General features: G+C 39.2%; 1 protein-coding gene and 1 long non-coding RNA gene across 2 annotated transcripts in view; one reads left to right on the plus strand and one right to left on the minus strand.

The window, feature by feature from the left end:
* On the minus strand, window positions 1-25,086 carry LOC134474441 (uncharacterized). The gene is made up of 3 exons (XR_010045331.1): window positions 24,860-25,086; window positions 4,879-4,979; window positions 1-1,068 (listed from the first exon to the last, which is right to left on the minus strand). It is a non-coding gene; the product is annotated as an uncharacterized LOC134474441 (long non-coding RNA).
* Window positions 1-26,571, plus strand: part of Fshr (follicle stimulating hormone receptor) — a 169,168-nt gene that overhangs the window by 85,337 nt on the left and 57,260 nt on the right.

A 26,571-nucleotide genomic window follows, 5' to 3' on the forward strand; every position in this document is an offset into this window, starting at 1 on the left:
TTTAATTTAAGGAGAAAAGAAAAAAAAGTGAAAGGGTACAAGTTATACAGATTTACAGAAGAAAAAAATGAACAGTAGGAAATCACTAGTTAATGGATTACATATTGCCATCTTAAAAATAATTGTTCAAGTCACAAAATTAAAGCTTGTAGAGTGGACATTCCAACAATGATACTGCAATCAGTTCTGTTCAATGATCCAATAAAACTCTGTGATATCGTTTTCTATCTTATACACTTAAATATACATGCAGTTATATAGTTTAGAGCACTTTCTTTTCCTCTCTTTTGTACAATGACTATTACACATTTTGGGTTTCATTGCTCCCACGGTTCTTACTGCTTTTTTGGAAGAGAGTAAAACCAAATGAGACATAACAGGACAGAATCAGTCAAGTCAAAAGGGTGGACATAATAGATAATATAAAAACATAATACAAGGTGATCATCAAAGGTTACCATAATGCCTCCCGCTATCTCTAATAGAATTGCCTATATCATTAGTTATAATACAATTGAACAAAATAGTAAAGAGCAAAACCGACAAAACCAAAACATTGGAGACATTGTAGGTCTTCAAAAGTAGATAAAAAGTCAACGAGAATGGGCGTTATAATGAATCTCATTATCTTCTCAGCTGATGCCGATTCAATGCTGAGTTACAAACAAATATCCTCTTGTCCTCATGGAATTTACAATTCAATCTAGTTGTTAGGAGTTATCACATACATAAATGGGTAACCACTGGGCAAAGATATTCTAGAATAGAACATACTTCATCTGCATGGAATTAGACTTAAATACATTATCTCCATGTGTGCACAACGTAGCCATTAATGAGACTGGTTTTTTCTGCTGTTAGAATTGTTGAAAGTGCACCCCAACCCTGAACACGAGTCCTCCTCCTTTGATAATGCAGCTGTCCTTTAATTCTATCAGAAATTAACAGGGAAAGAGTTTCTTTGGTTGAGCCTGGGACAGGGAACTTCCCCATTAGGAATGAACTGGGCACTGCAGATTTCACCAGCAGCATGAACTGGTACCTCCTTACTCTTCATTGCTTTGGGACCTGCTAGGGAAAAAAGGAAATCATTAGACTCTCTGCAATGTGAAGTGGCTTTGCAGAGTGCACTGTAAACTGTTTACATTGTCTTTAATTACTCCGGAGCCATATGTCAGCTTGGTATGAAGTGTGAAGATTACACTGAACAGGGTGGGAGAGTAGGTGACAATGTGGTGATTTATGGTAACTAGAAAAATTATGTATGGAAATGAGTACAATTTAAAAACACATCTCCGTGCTATTATAACGCTGGAGGGGGAAGAAAAGCCAGTTTATAACAAAATATCTTTGAAAATCGGAGCATGATGAATATGTAAATGAGACCAATCAACATCAGCTGAGATATGGTATATGCAGATTAGACGGCAGTGAGCCAAAATGTGAAATAGCTCCCAAACCATAAATGTGAACCTTATAAAATTCATTTTGAAATATTCATGATAACATAAGGACAAAAAATATAATCAAGTGATTTATTTGCATATAAAAAGTAAGAACACTAGTCTGACACTCCAGCCGCATCGCCAGATCACTGGGGAAGGTTGACTTAGCTGTGGGAATTTTAAAGAAAGAGGCTTATTGAATAAGAATTACTGCAAGCACACTAAATATGTTGCAGGTTCTTCCAACACTTAATTTTTTGAGTCCAGTCAGTATAGATAAAAATAAAACAAATCATCTAACTCTAACAGGGATAAAAAATTTGAGTTCCAATCAGCTCCTTGAGCACTTCCTTGATAGGTGACTTTAAGTCCCTTTTACCCAATCTTCTGTGACTCAGTCTTCCTGAGTAATGGAATGTAGAGTCCCAACTTCTAAAATAAAACAAGAATTCTAGAAGTTTCTGGCCAGGTCGGAGATGGCAGTGTACTCTGGTTAGACACTGCAAAGAGGGAATATAATGAATATGATGATTCTAACTTACACCCAGAGTTGAAAATCACTTAGGTAGATGATAGTCTGAATCCAGTTTGTACCAAGAATATTTATGAACATGCACAGTGTGTGAAGAGGGTGTCACTAGAGCAAACCCAGAAAGAGGAGGTTGGTGGGACATGAGGTTAAGTGAACAGGAGTGAAAGTTAAGATTGTTAAGTTAAGGAGTTAAGTGAATAGAAGTCAAGGTTGTACCTTACAGATCTGAGAGACAAGTCTGAATTTCATAGTGTGATGGGAATTAAATGGGAAGCTTTTAGCAATGAAATTAAATTATTTGATTTGCATTTTCATTACAGACTGCTCATACACAGAATTTTATTTACTAATATTTAAAAGATTTTTGTATCTGTATTCAAAGGAATGTTAATATACTTTTTGTAATTTACTTGGTTTTGTTTTACTAGTGTTACAGAATGAGCTAGGGAACACTCCTTCACTGTTTGGATTTTGAAAGAATTCATTTTATAGAATTTAATAGAGGAAGAATCATGTCAACAAATGTTGCCATATCAACCGGGTATCCATAGGTGAGAAAAATATGAACACAAAAATTAACTCCAAAAGAATCATAGGCTTAAATTTAAAAGTTTAAATGTTTAGAAAAAAATCAAAAATTGCCCTTGAGATAGGCAAAGATATCTGTCAAATGAGGCAAAAGAGGGGAAGAGACACTTCCTAGAAGACGTAAAGTGGCAGTAGGGATGTGAAAAGGTGCCCTCTCTAGTCACTGGGGAAATGCAACTGAAAAAGCGCCCTTAAGCACCATTATACCCACAGGAATGACCTCAGTTAAAACCCGGTAATATGAAGTACTCATGAGGCTATCAAGGAACTGGGACGCTTACATTTCTAGTAAGCATGTAAAATAGGAGAACCTTTTTTGAAAATAATTTTTGTTTCTCATATTTAACAAATAAAAATATATGCCCACACAAAGTTTTCTTCAAGAATGTCCATAAGAGATATATTTATAATAGCCCAAAACTGGAAAAAAAATTAGCAGAGAAATGAGTAAACAAATTGTGTCAAATGCATACAATAGACTACTAATAGTAACAAAAAAAGAGTAAACTGCTAACACACATGAGACATCTCTGAAGATCATCAGTGGACTGCCACTTTACAAGGGAGGATGCTGACATTCAAAAGGGCAAGCACCTAATGCATGTGAGAGGGTACTTAGGCGGAAAAGCTAGAATTTGAACCCAAGATAGTCTGATTCTTTCTACTACACAAGGCTTCCTTTTGATTTGCATCTACCGGCTTACAGAGTTATTCTGCAAGAGTGAAAGAGGGTCTTTAGACAGTCCCCCTTAGACAGGGAACTACTAAGGTGATTAAATTTTCTTTTGGTGTCATTGATAATTAGAAGAGAAGACTTCTTGGCCTTAACATTTGGAACCTACAGAAACCAAAACCTAGCATCATTTTCTACTGGGCCAGCAGTAGCAGGAAGTAAATGTCTTTTTGGTGTTTCTCTGCTTTCAAGTTCGGGTTTGCCAAGCCCTTTCTTGGGGAAGCGTCTGCTGAAAGGAGCTTTAGTCCATGGTTTGCAACCTGAACTGGCAGCTAATTTGCAAATCAGCTTAGCAATTGGAAAATGCAAGTGCTAGGCCAAATAAGTTATTGACCCAAGCCAAGTATGAGTTAGTGTCTAGAAAGGGAGAGTTCTTTTCTCATTTCCTGTTCTCCATAAATTTCTGAAAACAAATATTTTGCTATATTTATTGCTTCAGCAAAGAACACAAAAAGCTATTTTCTTGTCACTTTTTGTGTTAATGTGGTTTTACTGTTTCCATTAAGTATCTTTATTTTCAACTGTTTCTAGGTTGATGCTTAAAATAAACTCTGCGACATTTAAGAGGTGCTCAGCTCAGAAAGGGAAAAATGTATTAACTTTGTATTGATGTGCATGGGTTTTTGTTTTGTTTACTCTTTGCGTACTTGATTGGTTTTGTTTCTGTATCAATTTCTTTCATATATTGGGATAAGGGGGTTAGCCTGCAGGGACAAAGTTCCTGAGATCTATGATTTTAAAGATGCTCCCAACCCTAAACTTATTATAACTCTCCACAGTTCAGTCCCTTACACTTTAAGGAGTTTACTTGCCTTGAAAGAGAAATAGAAAGGACACAAGCAAGAGCTCTTTTGTGAGCTAGCAAGCTTATAGAGATAAAAATACGGGTCCTAGATGGCCCCTGCCTTGACAGATTTCCCCTCATTTACATCCTCCATGTATAAGAGCGCCACCCCCACCCCGGCCATTTGATTCTCCAACATGGTCCTGGTTCCTGGCTTCTTATTCTGCAGCTAAGGCTCCCGGGTAGCAAGATCTGATGGAGGCTGTTCCAGGCTTTTCCAGTTTGCCATCAAACACAATCTTCCATTTCTCTAATCACCAGCCAAGCGAGGCCGTCTTCTCTTTCTTTTATAATTTCTGCTTCGGCACTCTTGCCCTTTTGACCCTGCTTGACAAGGTGAGCTTCCAATGGGTTACACTCTCCGCACTCATGGAGACGCCAGAAAATGAACTGGTCCTTTTCCCCTCCCTGCCAGTAACTCAGGGCTTGTGTCTGCCCAGAGAAGTTACAATTAAGGCAGCATAATACTGAAGTTATTAATATCCTCATGGGTCTGCTCTGGGGACTCTGGCTATTTTTTAATGGAGTGATATTAAAATAAAAAGGTGCAATCTAAAGGTAAGCTCCAATCGATGCACAAACTATTTATTTTTATTTCCTCATTTAGCCCATGCCCGTCATAACCACATCCATCTGGGCTGTTTATGACTTGGTAAGATGCTTTAAACAGTAAAAGACTCAAATGGAATATGGCCCCCCTGCGTACCCCCCAAAAAATAAAGTACGTGAATCTTACACTGCATAAACCTTCCTGCGGTGCTCAGATTCGCCCTGGCTGGGCTCTGCAGAAGTCAAATGGACAGGGATGTGTTTTTATAGTTCTGACCACTCCGGAAGCTAAACAGGCAGAGAGGGAAAGTAAAAGAGTAAAAAACGAAGTGAATATTAGCTTTCCTCTTGGGTAGGAGATTTGGAGAAAATTTAGGCACAGAGTTAGCAATTGTTGATACCAAATATTTTATAAACATCATTTGCAGTTGGGTGTGAGGTGCTTTTACAAAGTCAAAAATGCATACAAATGTAAGCTGTGAATAATAAGGCAATTCCCTCCATTCCGGAGCAGTGACTCAGCCAACCGTGCTGACTACTGATCTGCCCTGTGCTCTTCTTGTATACCTACAAAGCCCCTGGCACGGTGGAATGTGAGGGCAGGCACAGTGAGCGCTTTCTCAGCTCTATCTCTGATCTTTCCTGAACCTTCCCTAACACTCTCATCACCTTTTCCTATAAGAAAACCGTTTCATTTTTTACTATCATTATCACCCTCTTCCAGCCTTACTGACATAAACAGTGTGTGTGTTTAAGGTACTATTTTGATGTACACATACACGCTGTGCGGTGATCAGTCACAATGCAGTAGTTGACACACTCATCGCTTCACCTCTCCTGAATCTGGCTCTCCATGTTTTTTCAGTCCTGTTACAAATTCTTCATATGGGTCAGGATAAAAACATTTGAAGAACTCGATGACACCAAAAGTCTGTGGAACTCATAAACCAACTTCTTCAAAGTAATTTGCCTTTTAAAAATGCGAGTAATTTCAAATCTGATTGAATCACCAACAGAGGAACTTCAGTCAGTGTGGAACATATGCCAAAGGAGATTTGCTTTAAAATGTGAAAACCTGTATCTTAACTGGCTTCTTTGTTTCGACTGCAGTATCCAAGGGTATAAATTTGAGCCCTGTGATCACATTGGTGGTAACACTTTTGAGATCCAAGCTAAGGAGGCTGAAGTGTTTAAACACACCCTGACACCTTCCCTTAAATCTTCTCCCCTGCTTCCCTTTACAGATACCTTAACTGCTTAGTCCAATCAAGTAAGACAGTTGAGATGAGACTTTTTATTTAATAAACTAGGCATTTGCTTTGGGAGAAAGGATGGTGTAAGTTTGCTATAGCACTGGCCTTTGTAACAACAGCAACAAAAAGCATCCTGCATTGAAATTAAGTTCCACACTAACTTCAAGGAAGTAAAAAGCCAAATCAGAGTTCACTGGTTGAGGCTTTTAAAAGGAGATTTATAGACTTCAGTCCCACACTGGGGACAAGTGCAGATGGATGAATGGCACCAGCTAATCCATCAAGTGATTTATGAGAGTTTGCAAGGAAATGATGCCATTCCCATCCTTCCCCGCACATCTGTGAGGATGAGGCTTGTGGAACTGATGAGCTACCGTAAGCTGGGCCCACTGCTTCTGACTGGTACTTACATTGCTGTGCCTGCTCTGAGCTACTTGAGCAACCAGAGAAACCAAACAAACTAAAGGATGCATGGATTACCATGCATCAATCAGTCATTCAACAAATTTCTCTGCAGTCACACAATTAGTATTATTAATATGAGGAAAAGTTTTGATGACACTTATGTGCCAGTCACTGCTAGATATTAAGGGAAATAAAGATGAAGAGACACAGGACCTGCTCTTAATAAATTGTTGTACTATTTAACAATAAGATCAACCCCAGGTACAGGTGTAGTGGCCCATGCCTGCAACCCCACCACTTGGGAGGCTGATGCAGGAGCATTGCCACAAATTCCAGGCCAGCCTGGGCTACATAGCAAGTTAAGGCCAACTTGAACCACATAGCGAGACCCTGTCTCAAAAAAATAAATAATAATAAAAATACCATCTGCCATTCATTGCATGATTGTTTTTCCAGAACATGTTGTCACTTTACACACATTATTTCCTTAATTATCATAATCTTATTATCATCTATTTTACAACAAAGAGATTGAATTCTCAACATTTCCCAACATAATAAATTTAATAAATGGTAGAGCCAGGATTTGAACCCAGATTTACTCTGGTATTTATGGATGCAAGAAGTATAGCCCAGATAAGCTGGGATATAGAAGCGTAGTTACTTTGATCTCTATCAGAGAGCAGTTGTAAATATATAAACATAAATTCCTAGAGTTCTTACCTAATTATTTATAGTAATAATGTGAATATCTTTGTTTGGGTATGCTATTTTATGATTTCAAAATGCCTCTTATACTATTAACTCCTTAAACTCCTACATCAACTCTTTAACAGAAGATCAATCAAGTATTTGGACCCATTTGGACCCATTTCTTTCTTAGGTGAGCAACAAAGTTCATGTTGTGGCGGTGGGTTCAAGTTTAAGTCACAGATGTGGGTTTCCTCTGAAATCACATCCTGTGCACTTTACCTAGGTAATGCTTGGTTTCTGACTCATGACCTCTAAGCTTCAAAGAGAAGCCAGATCCTGAGTCTCACAGTCATGTTGGTGGAGGATAACTCAAGTCAAAGAAAATGGAACTTTCATGCCAGGTATATAGCCTTCATGTGTGTAAGTGTTTTTACTGAGTCTCTCTCACACTCCCCATTCTCATACTTCAAGAGCATTTTGAGTGCTCAGCAGTGGGGGTGAAAGATAGTCCTGAAGCGGATGGGTATCTGACCCAGGTAGCAAAAATCTCTATATACAAAACCGGACTTTTCTGAGGAGAAATGCTCCCATGAGATACATTTATTACTAAGATTTGGCTCAAGCTATCCCAGCAAAACACAATGTTTTAAAAGAAAATTTCCAAGTCACATGGACTTATTAACTTTGTCTTACTTTTGTCTACTTTCCTGTGTTTCCCTTTGAAATTAACATTCTGGTGATACATAGATTCAACCAGATTTTCTTAGTCGGTGCAAAGAATCTCATCACTGCATAAGAAGATATTTTTTCTTTTACACTCAGTGCGAATTTCATGAGCTACTGCTCAGAGTCTCCATCAAGACACCTCAACTCTTCATGTGCACATAAACTGCCAGCATTGTGGAGCTGGATGGGTAGGTCTGGGGGCACCTGAGATCCCACAATGCTAAGTGGCTTTCAGGTGGTAGCATTATCACTAGTTCATGGACCACAGTGAGCAACAAAGTCCACAAAACACTGGCCCTGTGTTGGGAGCTGTGACATTCTGTGTTAGGAGCTGAAAAAGTGGCTTGTGGCCTCTGGGCCAATGTAGCTCTTAATAAAACATAAATGAAACAATTAAGGGGGATATACACATAGACACATACTTTGGGGCTGGAGATTTAGCTCAGCAGCATAAGCGCCTGCCTTGCAAGCAGGCAGTCGTGAGCTCGATCCCTGGTACCGATAAAAACAAAAAAGACAAAAAAAAAAAAAAAAAAGCAAAGACACATGCTTCATAGCTGTTACTCAAATGATAGATTATGCAAAATATTTTCTTCTGTTTTTCAGTTAGATCACATACAATAGCTAAAACAGACCTTGGATTTAAGTCACTTATGAAAGTACAGTTGTAGTTTCTGAAAGATTCTCTGCTGAAGCTCTGGAAACCTGTCCTGACCCTGGAAAAGTTGAAAACGTTTAAGTTTCAGGCATGTACCCGTTATATAGTTTACCTGGGCAAATTGAATCCAAACCCTTCCTCTTTGGCAGGAAACCTATATTTCAGGTAAGAACACAAAGACATTTGTGTTCAGGAAGTCTGAGGTAGGCAAAGGTTGGAGAGAAAGTGCAAATCAAGGTGGCGTTTCTTCCTTGTCAAACATAACTGGAATTGTAAGGAGCTAGACCGAGGGTGGTTTGGTAGAGAAAAAGCAATGAGGAATTCTAGAAAGAAGCAAAGAAGCTTTCTTTGCGCCCCCTCTTTCCATCCAAGGCCCAGTATCACCCTTGGACACCAAATAGTGCCCACAGAAAGTCTAGAGCAGAATGAAACCTGTGTTGCTCTGCATAGATTCCAGCAGAGCTAATCACTGGACTGAGATTGCCACCTAATGCTCTTCCTCCACAAGCCATTCATCAAATTTACAGCAGCAACATGCGTTCATTGCTATGTTCCTGCTTGGCACATTTGTGAACAAGATTATGCCTCCAATTTAAGTGTAATGTATAAAAAAGAATGAGGGAAGATAGGAGGTCTGGAAAGTTTCTGGAGGAAATAATAATAAACAGAGCAGGTGCTCCTTGCCAACTAGAAATATGAGTCTCCCCACCTGTTCATGACTTTGTATAATCAGAAAGCATCGCACATCTCTTGGTTCTCAAATTCATTCTTATTAGTAGTTCCCAAACTACATTTATGAATCTAGCTATACCTGCATATACCACTCAGCCTTTCATCATTAGGAAGTAAAAAGATAGAATGTAGTCCTAACTCAAGAAGTGTATTGTGTGGTTATAGAAACAGAAATTCACGTGAAACAAAACACAAACTAGAAAGTAAGCCACTGCTAAATGTTGCTGTCCAAGCTCTTGGTGCTGAAGTGGTTCAGAGAAATGGCATTAGAAAACCCAAAGAAGGTTTAGTGAAGACCATGGGATTCCCAGAGTCAAAGGGGAAAGGTGAAAGCATTCTATATGGTAGACATTAGTGAAAACAGTTAAAATCATAATGGGGTCCTGGGGTCTCCCTAAAAAGGCTACATAATCCCTCGGTGCTTGTCCTTTGGCTCCCACTGAACTCTAAAAGCTCAAAAGGAAACGGAAGGAAAGAAGCCCCATGCAGTGAGGCCGTTGTACACGAATTCCCCATCGTGTTGGCTCCCCTTCTCCTCCACCAATAATTCTGTAGCAAGATGTGAAGAGCGTGACTATTCATGTACTCATGTTGTAATGATCTTCATAGAATGGACCGTCTAGTGTGGCATCTAAAAGTGTGACCTATGTAGGAAAGCTAGTGTTAAGAATGTCAGCTTTTCACATAAGGCTCTTTTAGACTGAATTTAAGAAAATGAACAAAAGTGGAAGATTTATATGTATCCATTTATCTCAGCCTAATTACATAGTCAAATCAGAACACAAGGAAAACCCACTTCAGTGATTTTGTTTTCCCAATTTTTCTGTTTTTGCGGGTTGCATTCTCTGAGTAAGTAATACACATGAGTGCCATTCCCTTTCCCACCCATCAGAAGCATATGAATACAAGCTGAGCCATGCCTTGGGAATCCTAGTGCACCAGGGCTTTGGTTTCAACAAGCAGGTCTTTTTTGGGAGAACAGAGTAACGTTCCTCAGCCCTCCCCAAATGTGGGAAGGAGTGACATCAGAAATGAAAATACTTTGCTCCTACTCGAAGAACAACAGTGGTGCTCCTTGATTTCCTTTGGAGACAGTTAGGTGAATATCTCTGTCCTCATGCCTGCTTCTCTCAGTTATAGGAGGCTGGAAAGGCCTTCGTATGCTTCTTGCAATGCTCTGGGACCTATTATGTTCTTCCTTTCTTTTCATAAGCTGCTGTCAGTGTCAGACATAAAAGCAGGCTGTCTAGTAAGTGAGTTCATGGGTACCATAACATTACAGTTGATCTCTTTCTCTTGACAATTCTCGATTTAAACAATGAAAATGGCAAGATTTAACTAAGCTACATATGCTATGTCCTGGAGACTTGCTCATTAATTCTGTCTCTTTGGCCCTAACCTGCTCCTGCCTCTGGAGTACAGAAATGGCCAACCTTACAGATAAATTTGTGTCTTTAAAGTTCCACATTTAAAACCATGAGAAACAGAAACCTCTGCTCTTGCATTCACAAATGTGCGCTTAAATGCAAGACTTCGAAAGACTTCAAAAGATATGGTAATAAAAACAGATGTGACAGTTCTGTGGCAATCCTGCATTGAGGATAAAGTAGTAATGGAAATGATTTTCTTAGCTCATTATTAAAAACATTGGCGAATTTGATCTCCTACCTTTCCTCTGATCCCACATAAAGCATATCATTTAGCTCCCGTGATCCCATTTTCAGGTCCTGCATTTTTCTGATCTTGTTCTGTTATCCTTTCTTCAGCACCAAATCTCCTCAATTGCTCATCAATGTCCAGTCTGACCTCATGCTTATTCCAAACAATCAAGGATCACCACCTCCGAGCCACAGGTTAATTACCTCAGAACCAGTCCGCTAGGCAAAAATAGGTAAGGTGAAGTTTCAAAGGCGCCAGTACTAGACTCCACGTACAAATTATGATACGGAAGAGGGTGCCCTTTCCTTTCCTTTACCTTTTGAAATATTTCCAAAATGAGTTATCACGGCCATAGTATTTTAATTTGCTATCATTGCACCATTTCTTTTGCATGCTTTCTTTTCCTCAATTTCTAGAAATAAATGTCCCATTCAGGGATGGGAGGGAAGCTCCTACCAAATATCAGAAGGGCCAACGGTGGTAGCATACACCTGTGATTCCAGCACTGGGGAGGTTAAGGCAGGAAAATAACCTTGAGTTCAAGGCCAGCCTGGGCTACACAGTGAGTTCAAAGCCTATCTGAACTATATAGTGACACTGAGATACCGTCTCAATGAAATGAAAACAAAGGAGCATTATCAAAAAAATAATCTCAAAAAAAACCCCAACATTTCCTGATCTAGACCTCCTCAGATTCCCTTTCATTTCTGTCCCATTGTGATGTTTCCCAGTGGCCCTTATCTTGAGTCTTCATCAGAATAATCTAGGCATGTTAAAATAAAATCCTTCAGGGCCATCAATCACACAACACGAGGACTGAAATAATTCTTCATGCAGCTTGAAAATCTTTACAACAGATATGCCAATATCTGGAAAGAAGACAAGGTCTCGGTTCTGCCCAACCTAATTACAATTTCCATTTTCTAGTGTAATTCATGATTTCTGCATGGCAGGAAGAACTCCCTGACATGTCATCCTCGGGAAGCTGGACTAAGCAAAAAGGCATGCAGTCTCTTTTCAGAAACAGCAGAGGTGTGCTCATTGTAGCATGCAAACATTTTATATTGAGTGAATTCCATTTCTATCCATATTCATCCCAAATGAGCACCACCAAAATGCCCAGATACATAGTCACAGTGTGCCTCCCAAATGTACTGCATGAAGAAAAAATCAGAGCTAAGGATGGAGTACAGATCCATTTCATTTAATTAGAGCTTCAGAGACACCTGAAGAAAAAGATGCATGTCTCCTTAAGGGTTGTATTTCAACACATATATTGGGGTCCTGAATGGTCAGGTGATTAAAATTGCAAATAATTCCAGATGCAAAGCCTTTAAGTCCTGAGTGTTCAACTCAGATAGTCTTAGCAGAGATAGGGAGTAAAAGAAGCTGCCCCTAACTCATACCTGTCCCAAATCCTGTGCCAATGTCCACGTTAACTTCACTGTAAAGCAGGGTAGGAGACTTTCACCATGTATCGTGCTAGAGCCCTGACCTTGCCAGAAAATACAGCGTTGCTCTCAGCACATCCCCTGAGCATGCTTACACTTTTGAGTCCCTTGTGTTACTTTCACCCTCTCCCCATTTATCATCTTTTCCCAGTCCAGCCACTAACCTTGTTCACTACCAAGAACGCTTCCCTGTCAGGTAGGCAAGACCCCGCACATCAGGCTGTCCCTTTCTTACCTTTTCGTTAACCCACACCATTCCCCTGCCCCAGAGTTCCTGCCTTCCACCCAGACAACCATTTCACATTGATTCCTCCCTTCAACACATATTTACAGAGCACCTTATGCATCATGTACTACGTGTTGCAGAAATAACATGAACCAGAACAGACACAGATCCTTGCCCTTCTGGGGTTTAGAACCTTGTAGCAAAGGCAGAGAAAAAGCAATAAGTCTTTGTAAAAATCAAGGACCTGATATAAGATAGTAAGTTCTGGGGAAGGGGGCTAGGAAGCACCTCTTCTACAGAGGCTGAGTCTCTTGGTCTTGGTCTAGGGAGGCAGCCCACGCGAGATGCTCAGATTCTGCCCTGGTGATAATATCTCAGTGGCCACCTCTGTAACAGTTTACCAGCCCTTTCCTAAGATAAAGTTTCTCAACTGCAGTGGAATAGAAAACACCAAGTCAGTAGCAACTTTGTTTTCCCAGTAGTTCCCCAAACTACAGAGGGTATTGCTCCAGCAAACACCAGGTGTAACTTCCCAGACACTGACTTCTCTGAGATGGGGATCCAGGAAAGCTGCTCTTGGAAACTGTTTTATATCTCACAATTAAGATTGGACATTTTATGGTTATGAAAGTGATACATGCTTGCTGTAGAAAGAAACAAATCAAGAAATACGAAAGTTACTTTTTTATTTTATTTTAAAGAGGATAAAACCAAGGAAAACAACACAATAAAACCAATTAGAAATAAATCAGTATAATTAATTCAGAACTTTAAAACCTTACAATAGTAAGGTTAACCAATAATAGTTACCATAATGCCTTTTGTTGTCTTCAAAATAGCTGCAAACACTTTCAGACACAGTAAAAATTGAATAGAATAGAAACAATAAAGCCAAAACAGTGAATGCAATAAAGGACTTCAAAACAAACCACTAGTAAATCCAAAATGGCTACCATGACTGCCAGCAGATTTAACATAATCAAACAAACAAAGGAGAGTAAAACCCAATACAACAAAACAGTGAACATGGTGTGGCTTCCTGGCTGGGATCCCTCCTGATGAGGCCCCTGGTTCTCTCGCTGTCACAGTCTGTGAATGGTGCAGACTCACACAGAAAGGCTTGGGGGTGGCTGTCCCCACTCTGGCAGCAGCTGGCACATGGCACTGCTTTCCAGGCAGGGATCACCTCCTGGTGGGCCCAAAGTCCACAAGTAGCCAAGACTCCAAAAGATATTTTAAAAAACAATAATTTTAAATAATTCTGTGATGTGATATTTTTTATGATTAACATTTTGACTCCACAATTTTTTCCTGTTTACACATATTTGTAAAGAAAAACATTTAAGTGGTATTATGTGAACTGATGTACAATCTATTTTTTCACCCAACGATATCCTGGGAAAATATTTTCAAGTAAAATGTTAGCCATTAAAGTACTAAAAGAGTACAAACAGCCCTAGATCATGAAAAGCAGAGTTCACACATGATTGAGTGGGTGAATCCAATACCAGTTTGGAGGAGAGTCAGAGGCCACAAGGAATGTATCAACTCTCATCTGAGCCAAAAGCCAAACTCAAAATAAAACCACTGAAGAGACACGCTTTTGAGGAAGTTAAAATTCTGTTAATCAGTTTGGAATGGCAACAAAAAAAGCGCAGTACCATTTTCCTTCCTGTGCGTTGTCTGCGTCCTCCATAGCAGCTGAGCCTGGATGGTGCTGCTGATGGAACGTCTCTGAAAGGGGCTTTGTTTTTATAGTCAGTAGACTTAGCAATCATTACACAACAATCAATGTAAAAGATGTCGGGTGTACAGAATACAAGAATAAAGAAGTCCTTGAGATCCTTCAAAAACTGACCAGAAAACTAGGATATAAATGGGTCCCTAGAGGTGCCTTGCAGCCTGGTTTTCCAGAGATAAAGACTCCGTTGACTGTAGGAGCATGTGCAATTGGACTTGCCTCAGCAAAATAACTTTGGGAAATTGCCAATCTAGGAATGTGTTTAGATTTTACTGAGTCAAGTTGTGAGCATTCAAAAGACATCCAGTATCCAGCACATGCTCATACATGTTCACAGCACACATGTACAGTAATAAAGCCTTTCCTGGTAATGCTTGAAAAGCCACCATTATAATTCATCTAAGCCTCTTTTTTTTCACTCTACTATTCTGAAGCTATATGTTCTATTTGAGTTACTTTACAATTACAAAGAACAGATTTATGAAACTCTCTAGTGCATCAGAATTTCTTTGCTGCATATGAATGACATGGGAAACTCAGCATGCTTAACTCTGGTCTCTGTCTTTTGTGTAATTGCCTGATATTTTATCTACCTTGTTTTAAAATTCATCCAACTTTATTTAATTGAATAATGATTCAGTTCAATTCAATTTTGATTACTGTCATTCATCAGAGATATTTTTCTTTAAACCCTACTTATTTCTTCAAGGCTCTATTTGTTCTTGTTAAGAAAATTGTTTTAGTGTCCTTTCCGTTAAAAAAACTATGAGTTATAAGCTCTCTCCAGTCTTTGCGATGGGGGAGGGGGGAGTTCCCAACTTTCTAGATATCTGGTACGAGTTTGTGTTCTCTAAAATCAAAGAATACATCTTAAGAACAATGGAGGTTAAGAGCAGATATATTGACTGAAAGAAAGCTTCTGTCTGAGATAGACAAAAGAAGTCCAGAGAGGGTTGCCAAAGACTCTGTCTTTTCTGAGAACTTGTATAGATCAAAACTACGAAGCAAGGCAGGTCTAAAGTGGAAAAAATGGAACTTGCAAGGTGAACATGAGGTAGGACAGAACTATGGCCAACCAACAAGATTATAATTGCTCAGGTAAAATTGATTAAATGGGGAACAAATGGTAAAGCCAGTCAAGGAGCAAGCAGGCATGAGTACAGCACAGGGCCTTTGCCTGTAGGTGGTTGTTGGGTTAGTGACTCTTTCTGTCTTCCTCAGAGTGATAAAGAAATACTTAGAATAACAATTACTGATGCTTATCCTTGGGAAGTACCTGGGTGCATTTGTTTTATCTTTTGTCTTAATGTCTGGCCCACAGTGGAAGTGTCTGTCTCCCCACTGTTGCAAGGTATCTGGTCTTCTGCATTGGCTCCTTTGAGTGCCCAGCCCTGACTGCTTATAATCTAAGAATATCTTCCTCCCCCTTCTGAACTAGTATTAATAGACTAGGTGAGTTTATAAATCTGGATGGATATTAATTTCCATTAGGCAATTACTGCTCCTCCCTTTTGATTGCTATTGTTGCTTGTCTGAAGTTGGCCATCAGTCTAATTTGGCAACCTGTGCTTCATCTCATAGATTTAAGATTATTTTCCTTACCGTAGTGTATAGTTTCTATGCATAGTTTACATTTTACACTTGTGATGTCCTGGTCTCCTTAAACAGGCAATTGCCCTCAATTCTAAAAGAATTTTATTGTTCACTGTCTTTCTTTTGTTTTTCCTTCTGGACCTCCTATTACACCTTAGAACTTCTTATCGTCTACATTTCTTCACTTATTTTTATTTTGTCATTTTTTGAGCTGTGAGTCATTCTTTCATTCATTTTGATTATATATTCTATTGTTTTACATTTATGTCAATTTAAATTATGTTTTCTATTTTCTTGTATCATTGTTTGAGTATTTCCCCCATAATTCTTGAGCATTTCTTCTTGAGTCATTCTCAATAATTATTTTTTTCAGATCTTTTTTAAACTGCATTATTTCTCTTATGATTTTTATATCTTTATCTCTGAGCATTTAAAAATTATTTTATACTTCTTGCTGTCTTATAATAATCCCCAGTTACTGAGGTATAAACACTGATCTGGGATGACATTTCCTGGCATAGCCTATGGCATTTGCTCTCCTTCACATCTTAAGAGGCATGGGGTGCGTTTATATGAATCTCATTTTTCAGGACTGGAATATTCTGTTTCCCATTAACCACCATCAAGCATTTTTATGATGGTATTTTTACTAGTTTCTTAAGTTGAGGTCACTGAACACAGTGATGCTGAGATTTTTCATCCAGTATAATCATGTGCTTCTCGCCTAGTATTATAAAACACTGCATGTAAGTATTTCTACCTGGGCCGGGCTGCTCCTTAGTTGTTCTCCTTGGCTTAGAAATTCCCACTGCACTAGCAAGAAGGCTCTTTGACTCTAGACTTTGTACAGTTAGTTTAGCTCTAGTTTCTCAAACAAAGAAGTCTGCAACTTGAGTGCATCCTGTCATACGGAATTTGAAGCTCCGAGATCTACCCATTACACTAACCAGAATTTCCCCTAGGTCTGACTTGGGAATGCACTCATTTGCTAGCCATGTTGGGATTGGCTAAGTGTTTTCTAATGTCTGACATATGTTATCTGCCATTTCCATGCATCCACAGGGAGCGGGGAGGGTCCTCATCTCACACTTCTCCATCAGTAAGAAACCTCAGTGTGTCACTGCTCCATGCCCTGTGATACTGCAGCACCCTTTTCTGTCTCTCTTTTAAGTAGAAAGATGCCAGGGAGAGGTAACCAGAACTTTAATAAGGTCTAGAGTTCAGATCACCTTCTGCCTGGTGATACTGAGTGTCTAGGCAAAAAAAGAAAGTTGAATTAAGATGCTAAGGACACCAACAACGTATTTTTCCAGTTTTAGTTCTGGCTATGCCTTATATACTGATACTGATATACAGATATGTAGATATATACAGATATATATATATATAATACACATATCTGTATATATGGATAGTATGGGCCTTTATATTATATATAAATATATGTGCATACAAAGCCCCCATATAAACAAAATCTTAATATAAAAGAATGTACCTATCAACAGAAACTAAACAGATTAAAGTCTGTCCTCCATCTAAACCACAGGGTGAAGAAACATCTTCAAACTGCAGGATGAGAAAGTGGGATAGGATAATGGATTTGAAAATGAGAACAAATCTGACCAGAACTGAACAATTCACACTGCCTTTGCAGGACCACAGCCGTGCAATGACATTCTACCTGCATAAATTATACACTTTGTAAGGGCCAAGGGTTTAGCTCAGCAGTGTAAGTGCCTGCTTGGCAAACATGAGGTCATGAGTTCAATTCCTGACACCAAAAAAAAAAAAAAAAAAAAAAAAAGAAAGAAAAAGAAATTATACATTTCGTAAACATGTAGCTTTTCAAATCACTTCCTACTTACTGTTCATTTATCTATTTAGCACTGTTAGTTGATACTCTGATCATCGCAGAAAATAACAGAGCTATTACTATCTTTGTGTAACTAATAAAACCAGTTAAAATCCATTTAATGTACATCCCGTGGTCAGCAACTTATTTGTAGAAAAGATAAGGTTAGAAGGCAATTTTCCCAACAGTAGACCTTCTCCACACAGCACCCATCAGCACTCTTTACCTATTTACACATAGGCACCATTGAAGTGAAGTTAATTTTTTAAAAATAGACAGAAGAGTTTCTGTCAACTGTTGTTCTTCTTTTAAGATAGACTTCAGGCCAGCATCCTTAGCATCAAATTTATTCCAGTTTTCTGAGCTCCAAGTGTTTTAAATTTAAGAGGCCTTTGTGTTTTGGAAAAAGAATCAAAAAGAATGTGGACTCTCTCACTGGAACTGAACTCTCAGAACATAATAGAATATGAAATTTAGTGCTCAGATTTTGATAAGCTGAAGTTTCAAAGATTGTTTTAAACTGATAGTGAGTAGCAAGATTCTTTAGTGAGAGTTCCAGCCAGCTTTGTTTGAATAAAGCTTTGGGGGACATTCCAAGCCTATTTTATAATGTTTAAGTGGAGGACTAAAGGCAAACAAACAAATGCAAACCGTAAAGAATGACAAGATGATAAAATTGAGATTAAATGTAACAAGTCTAATCCTCCTTTGGCAATAATAAATTTCAAACCCCAAAGAGAAACAAATGAATTTCTTTGAACAGCAAAGTATCAACCACTGTTTCTTCCTTCACAGTTTCTGGACATGGTTCTGGTGAGAAATATAAACAATAAATATATTCATTGAGCTTTCATGTACAACAGATAATCGTGGCTAAACATTTTGGATACATGTTCACAGCAAAGAATCTAAATATATGGTACATGTATCTATCATTCTTACTATTAGAATCTAGCATAAATGGTGTCTATGTCTATTTACCCATACAGGGGCAGGGGGATAGAGAGAGAGACAGAAGAAAGGAAACACTACTCAATTTTGCAAAAAAAAAACTTCTATGTTTGAACTTGCTAGTGAAGTTCACCAGAAGAAAAAGGTATCATGTTTGACATCTTGCAATCTAAAGAATACATATCTAAAAGCTTTCTTTAATTGAAGAGCTCTCCTATAGCCTGCCAGTGTTTGAAATCCTCTTCTTACTCTTTGCTTAAAACTGCAGTCTTTTTCCAAAATGCAAAGTTGTTGTCCAGAAATAGTGACATATAAACCATCAGCACCTGTGACTCTCTTGAGATAGTAGGGGTCTTCTCATGGGCTTAGATTCCTGAAAGAGTCAAAATAAATGACCTCTGAGATCGGTCTAGAGTTCTAGACCTCTCATCTAGAACTGTACTGTAATTCTGCAACAGAATTCACAGATAAATTTTGGTGGAGGATTAGAAATCAGGGTAGTTTTGGAGTCTTAAATAGCACATTGAGTACCTAGTGCGAAAAGAGTAAAGGCAATATAGATGTAACCACGAAAACCTCTTGATTCAAAACACTTTCCTGGTGGAAGTCAGGGAAGAAGAGTTCACCAAGGAGCCACACTCTACAGCTTTGTCCTCTAGTTGGGCATAATGGCAATGTATGTAAGATTTCACTGTCCCTGATCTATTTTGTCACCCCTTTAATAGTGCAAGACAATATGAAATCAAACAGAACACTTGGATGTCCCCCTACCTCTCCTATAATTTCCAGTGATTTGTGTGTTCAACAGCATAGGGGAAAGCAATTTATCTTTGACACAAGCATCCTAATTCTAAAAGACTTACACTTTGTATGAAGTCTATAAAAATCAGCCTTGATGCTTAAACACACTGAGACACGTCAGATGTGACAGTGGGTAGCCATTTGTGTGAGCTGAGGAAGTAGCCCCAGTTGCAACATGGTATAAGGGTCACAGCAAGAGACCATTGCCACAAGAAAAAACTTTAAAACAAAACACTTTCTCTGGTTTATCCCCAATGATTCACTCCTCTCTCCCAAAATCATTTTATGCATTGAATGTCACCCTGTATCTCACCCCTCTATTTTTCCAAGGCAGAGAAATGTTAGGTCTACAGAAATAACTCAGAGTGAATTCATCAAGCTGGTTCTGAGTTTCATCTAAAAAGTGAGTGTCTAGAGGAGAAGCATAGAGGAAAGAAGGAAAAGAAGTGCAGAATAAAGCAGGGAATGGGGGTTTCACAAAGGATAATGGGGTTCACCCTCACCCCAATTATCTGTAGTTTCATTTTCTTTGGTTTCAATTGCTGAAATCTACTGAGGTCTGAGAATATTAGAGGAAAATTCCCCATACAAATTATTCATAAGTTTCAAACTGCATGTCATCCTGGGTAGCATGATAAAATCTTATATGGTCTTTCTCAGTCCCTCCAAAGATATGAACCAACCCTCTGTCAGTGCATCCACCCTGTATACATTACCAACCCATTAGTTATTTGGTTATAGATGAACTACTGTCAGAGAAAAAAAGAGAGATAGAAAGCAAGAGGGAGAGAAAGCATTACATAAGCATTACTATAGTATATTATTTTAATTATTCTATTTTATTATTAATCATTGTCATTAGTTTCTTATTCTATCTAATTTATAAATTAAACTCTATTCTCGGTGCATGTGTATAGGAAGAACAACAGTATATGTAAGGTTTGGGGCCATCCACAGCTTCAGACCTCCATTGGAGGTCTTAGAACATTTTCCTCACAGAGATGGAATGGATTACAGCAATAACAACGGTAATAATCATCAAAAAAATGTGTTGAGTGCTTTGGAGGTCACCAAACACTTTCACAAGCATCATTTATTTTTTACCACACGAGTAGATAAGATAGAGTTTTTAATTCACTTTGCACATGAGATTTGGAGAAAGGCTCTTGTCTCAGGCCAAACTACCAATAAGTAAATGGAAAATCTAAACTAGATTCCATCTATTGTCTTCTACACTACTTACCTTACACTAATGGTGTCTTAATGATCACAGAGACTCTTGGTGAGAGGAAAGGGATTTGGCAAGTTTACCACAGGTTCAACAGGTGAGTTTTCCCCACCTGGAATTGGGGAAGGTGTGGCAAGGGATGGCGTCCAAAGCCCCAGCTTGCACAGGACCTCACAGCCACCAAGTCTGGCGGTCACCATCCCTTTCAAGTACCCTTCTTCTGTATCCAGGCTGAAAACAGCTCTCCTGTGTTTGCCTTTTCATTTACTCCCCCATCAGCTATTTATTCTCATTTTCAAATTGGTGCTTTTCTCTCTTTACTTATGCACAGCATTCAGAGGTTGAAAGAAAGAAAAGCCTACTCCAGTGGAACATCTTTCCCCATCCGTTCCCAGGCGCTCTTTGGCAGGTTATAAACTGTTGCTACTGACAGACTTATCTTTGGGCTATCCAGGCAGAGAGTAATAAAGGAATTACACTCAACTGTGGGGAGAGATTTCCAATCATTTTCCCATTTTCTGGTTGTCCCTGAGCCTCTGCAGCTTTCTTTAAATATTGTGAGGCTCACACAGCCACTGACCTTGTCTAATCATACTGATTGTCAGCAATTGCGGTCTAATTGGAAAGCAAGTTGCTATGGTAATTCCTGTGTCTTAAGTCTTACATTTAAAGAAACAATGATCCTAAAAGGGGGAAAATTGCTTGTGGTTGGTGACAGAGAAAAAACATAATTAAATATGTAAATTGTAAAACTAACATATTCAAATGAATTCTGAAATCTAAATCAGAATTTAATGTAATAAATTGGTCCTAAGATTTCTACCAAAAAGGCATTTGGTTGGAAAATATTCCTCCCACCCCTCAGTGCTTATATGTTTAGGGGGAAAAGTAGAGAAACAAAATATATCTTGGATAATCAGTCATATAATGGGTATCCATAGCTGAAAATCAGATGAGATTCATGATGCTGGTAGTCACCAGACACCAACACAGAGTTCTCTCCTCATCTTGCTGTGTGGTCTGGGGTGAATCACCTACACTTTCTATTCTGATCCTTTTTCTCTGACAAATGAGGCAACAATTTCTGCCTTTTTCATACAGCGTATCCACTCTCACTCACTGAATATTCACTGTGTTCAAGGAAGATTATAGGAAGACTTAAATATTTGCTGATCACTGTACATTGCAGGATGAACAGGTGCTTTGCTATTGCAGTAGAAACTTTTTGAAGGCATAGTTAAAACTATGTTCTCTTGAATACGTCTGAAGAAGTAGCCTGTGTGAGAATTTGAGATTCGGTGCAGAACATACAAAAGCTCTGTTAACGTATGTTCCCTCCAACTCTTTAAAAATGGAAAAGCTGCCAGATGTGACCCAAGGACCCAGCACCACGAAGGGTGTGTGGACAGCTGCAGTCAGGCAGTTAGGGCCTACAGAGGGAGCTAGCATGGCTTGCTGCAGTCTAACTGTAGTGAAATACTAGGCAAAGCCACAAGCAGTGTGCTAGGGAGACAGAGGAGGGGAAATGTCCTTATCCTGGAGGTTAGGGAAGGCTCCCTGAGAAATAACCCTATGGTGAAGCTTTAATATTGGAATGGGGTTTCCCTCCTGCCCTACTGCTCAAGCATGAAGGAAAAGTTTATGTTTCCTGTACTCAGCACTGTGGACTTCCAGCCTGCAGTTATCACCTGTCATTCAGCTCCCATCCACAGGGTACCAAGCTCAGGATATGTAATCACCCTTGAGAAGTGGTCAAATGTGAGCCCTTGTTCTTCACTGTGGCTCAGAAGGAAACACTTTCATGCCAAGAATAAGAGTTAATGAGGTGGAAGATGGAGGGGCATAAAAGATGGAGTAATAATGAATTACACAGTGAAAACAGGCTGGAAGGAGGAGGAGAGTCAGTGGGGAAGGAGGGTTATGTCATAGGTGTGGCACGGATTGCAAAAAGGTTCAATAAAACCAAGAGAATGATTAAAAAGGTTTTGGGGTGCTGTGGGGTAAAAGCAATGTCTCTCTCTCTCTCTCTCTCTCTCTCTCTCTCTCTCTCTCACACACACACACACACACACATACATACATACATACATATATACACTCCTTGTTTCTTTGATAAAGAGACTCTGGATATATGTGGAGCGTGGAGGAAATCAACATTGGCTTACAGAAGTTACCAGCACAGCCCTCTTTAAGATGACAGAAAAACATATGTGGGCTTCAAGATCCTAATGGCTAAGGCCAGAGTCTTTCTTGCTTTGTCCAAGAACCAAAACAAGGGCCCTATGGCCACCTGTTGCTGCAGTGCCTTGGGAAGACAACAGGCCCTTGCACCATTATTTAGTCATTTCTTATGTTTGTCTTAATTAAAGAAAAAATTCAAAAAAATTAGGATATATAAATAGTAACTCTTTTCGATTTCCTATTAACTTGTTTTGAAGTCCTATAGTACTCCCACGATCTTGTTTTGACTGATTAGACTCTGTTCCATTCTATATGATAGTATCAAGTTTGAAGACATAGGCAACTACTTTGAAGACAATAAGATTCACTAAGATACCCATTCTGGTTTGACTATTGTCTTCTTTGGAAGTCCTGTAATGTTTACAATGCCTAAGTTTTATTGGTCTTGTTCTCTACTGTTTTGTCCAACTTTATAATATCTAATAAGATAGACAATTCTTTTTAAGGAAACAAGGGACAACGTTGATAACCATTGTTGATAAACTTGTACTCTGTTCTACACCATGTGCTATGTCTATCCTTGGTATTGACTGACAGCTTTGTTTTGCCATATTTGACTGTATTCTCCCCCCCCCCCAAAGAAAGTAATAAGCACTAAGGAGTAATAAAATCCAAGATGTGTAAATTTTGTTGTAAAAAAGAGAGGGAAAAAAAAAAAGAAAAGGAGCTCTAACGGATATAACAGCAAGTGTGTTTGGGGGTGTTAAATAGCTGACTTTATCAATGTTTTTGGAACATTGAACACAGCTGTTTGCAGTCTCCCTGTTTGAATGTCCACCTTGTGTTCTTTGATACTGTGATTTGAGGAACTATTTTCAAGAAAATAGTGTGTAATCTACTAGCAGGTAATTTCTTACTGTTATGGTTTTTTGTTTTGTTTTGTTTTGTTTTGTTTTGTAGTTCTGTATTGCGTGTACCCTTACGCCGCTTTGGTTTGTTTTGTGTTTTTCTCTTTTTCCTCTTAAATAAAAAAAAAAAAAAAAAAAAAAAAAAAAAAAAAAAAAAACAAAGACAGGCTGTGGAAGAGGGCTACTCATGATGTAGCTGGCGGTCTTTTAATAACAGAATCAGAGAGTAATTAAAACCACAGAATTTTGGGGCTAGAAAGCACCCTGGAGACTATTTGGGTCAATAGTGTTGTTTGATAATTGAGGAGTAAATGCCCAGTGAAAGTAACTGATTTAACTCAAAGATAGCAGTTAATTAGTGGCGGAGTCAGGACCAGAACCTGAGTCTCTGGACTCCAGCGAGGCTCTAAAACAATTGTGAGCCCCATGATGGCACTCTGCTTTTCTCCTGATGCACGGCATGCATTATTCACACGATCGTTGACAGCCTGGCCAACTACAGAGGGCTGAAGAGACAGTGTGGTCAGGGCTACTGGATCTCAGCAACTCCCTACAGAGGAAGATGACATCAGACAGCTCCAATGGCTGACCAGGGATGAAAGGCCTTCTCCTGCACATTCAGGACATGAAGGTCCCTCATGCAGCTCTGCATCTCAAGACTTTAGGGAACAGAAGGCTCAACCTTCTTAACTTGTCCTCTCCACAGGACATGCATGCTATTGTGCTCTGCAGTCCCATGGTTAAACTGTTTTTTCTGGCAGACAGCAGATTTTGCTTAATTTTTTTATTTTGCTTTATTTTGTTTTTTCTTTTTCATGAAATAATCGAAAAGGGAGAAAAGAAGCCAAGAGCCCGCAATCTACTAATCACTAATCACCTGGTGTGCTCGCCACAAGCAGTCAGGAAATGTCATCACAGACAGTGAGTAACATGTCACCAGGAAACAGAGTCTCTGGCTGAATGAGACCAACTGGGGACTAGAAATTTGTTTAAAAATTGTTTATTTTCTTTGGCCAAACAGCATTCCTGTATGACTCCTAATTAAGCAGATTATAAGAATGTTCTTAACACTCCTGGATGTGCTCACATTTCACCAGGTGCAAAACTTACCCTGCTTCTGTAGGGGAGCATTTGTTGAGCAAACTCCAGAACCATGAAAGCTGTTAGACTCTGTACTTTAGATAGTGGAGCATGATCGATGATAATGATAAACTCCAAAAGGTCAGGACCTAAAGGTATTTCTTTCTCATCTAGTAGTCCAGGATGGAGTTCCTCAACACTTTATTCAGAATCCCAGGACAGCACAACTTTGTCACCTTCATTCGATCAAGTTTAGAACCAAAACTGGAAGGGAGACAGAGAAAACAGAGCACTGAGATAGCACATCGCTCACGGTCCACCCCATGGGACAGGCTTTGTTCTCACAGGACTACAACCTGACAGCAAGACTAGCTGAGAAATGTAGTCCAGGAACACAAGGAGAATATAGGTTCTTGAAACACTGGAAATTTATACTATGCCGTATAGTATCTCCATGATTTCCACAAAATCTTAAAGGGTGGGTACAATGATCTCTATTAAAATAAACAAGTGTCATGAGCATTAACTGCCTGGTCATGCAGCTAGGCAATAATAAAGCCAGACTTCATATTCAGGCCTGTCTGGCTTTTGGATTCATGTTGCCACTCACCCATGGGAATGCAGTCTAAGACAAAATCCAGCCAGCAGTGCCTCGGCAAAGCAAGACCACTGGTGATGCCGTCCATGCAGAGCATTCTGGGCTGTGCCTACTACCCAGCAAATGTCCGAGAAAGGTTAACTATCACCAGCAGCCTCACTGTCACAATAGGCTTAGGTTATGCAGCTCAACTTGACACATCTCCTGAAGTTACAGGGAGCTTAGCATTCCTGTGTCACAGGCTGTTCCAACCTCCCATTTTTGGGACCCTGCTGAAGCTGGGTCACTGAAGCCAGGTGACCCAAATGATGCATCTATCTTTTCTCCTCTGTGTACAATGTTCCCTACCTTACTACATTACAAATTCTTCACTTCTCATCACTAAGAACTCAGGAAATTCCCAGTTAAGCCATTTCTGACAGGTGTACACAAAGCAATAAAAGAATGGTCTGCTTTTCCTAGTTCCCAGCCCTAATCTAGCCATGCATCTAAAAACCTTTCTCTCCCCTTTATTTTTTCTCAACTTTTAAAAATTTTGTTTGTTTTCTCTTCCAAACAACCCTATCCTTGACTGCAAGCTTAGGTACCGGCTCCATTTCTATGTCCAGGACTCACACGACCAGCTCTCACCCACTCTCCCCTCCACGTGCCATTCCATTTTTACTGCCTTGCACATTACACACACAACCTTGAGTCCACTCCAATTTTAAGAAAATCATTGCAACACTCAATTTGTTTGAAAAACAATGACCCATGACCCACATCAAACCACTTCTGAGTCACCACAAGACTATTAAGAACTGCTAGACTAGCAGAAATTGCAAAGAACTGTAATTATGATAATGATGGCAGGAAATAAAGGGACATTTGCAAGAAACATGGAGAAAAGTAATGAAGAGGATTTAGGATCTGCTTGGACATTAAATGAAGGGTCTTTGGAGATAAAAATCAGGGATAAAATCTTGGGTTGATCCAATGGTCCAGTGAGAATGTCAGATGAAGCTGTTAGCTTGGGGTTGAGTTTAGGAGAGAAAGAGGAAATATGGAATATGTCTTTTGAAGTTGCAGGCATGGGACCCTCGTCAAGAGGGAAGAATATCCACACAGTGAGTTCATTTGCAAGAGATCTTACCCAGAAGAGTGT

This window comes from Cavia porcellus, unplaced genomic scaffold (genome assembly GCF_034190915.1).
Source record: "Cavia porcellus strain 051 isolate PalLab524CR breed Dunkin Hartley unplaced genomic scaffold, mCavPor4.1 scaffold_1, whole genome shotgun sequence".
Lineage (NCBI taxonomy): Eukaryota > Metazoa > Chordata > Mammalia > Rodentia > Caviidae > Cavia > Cavia porcellus.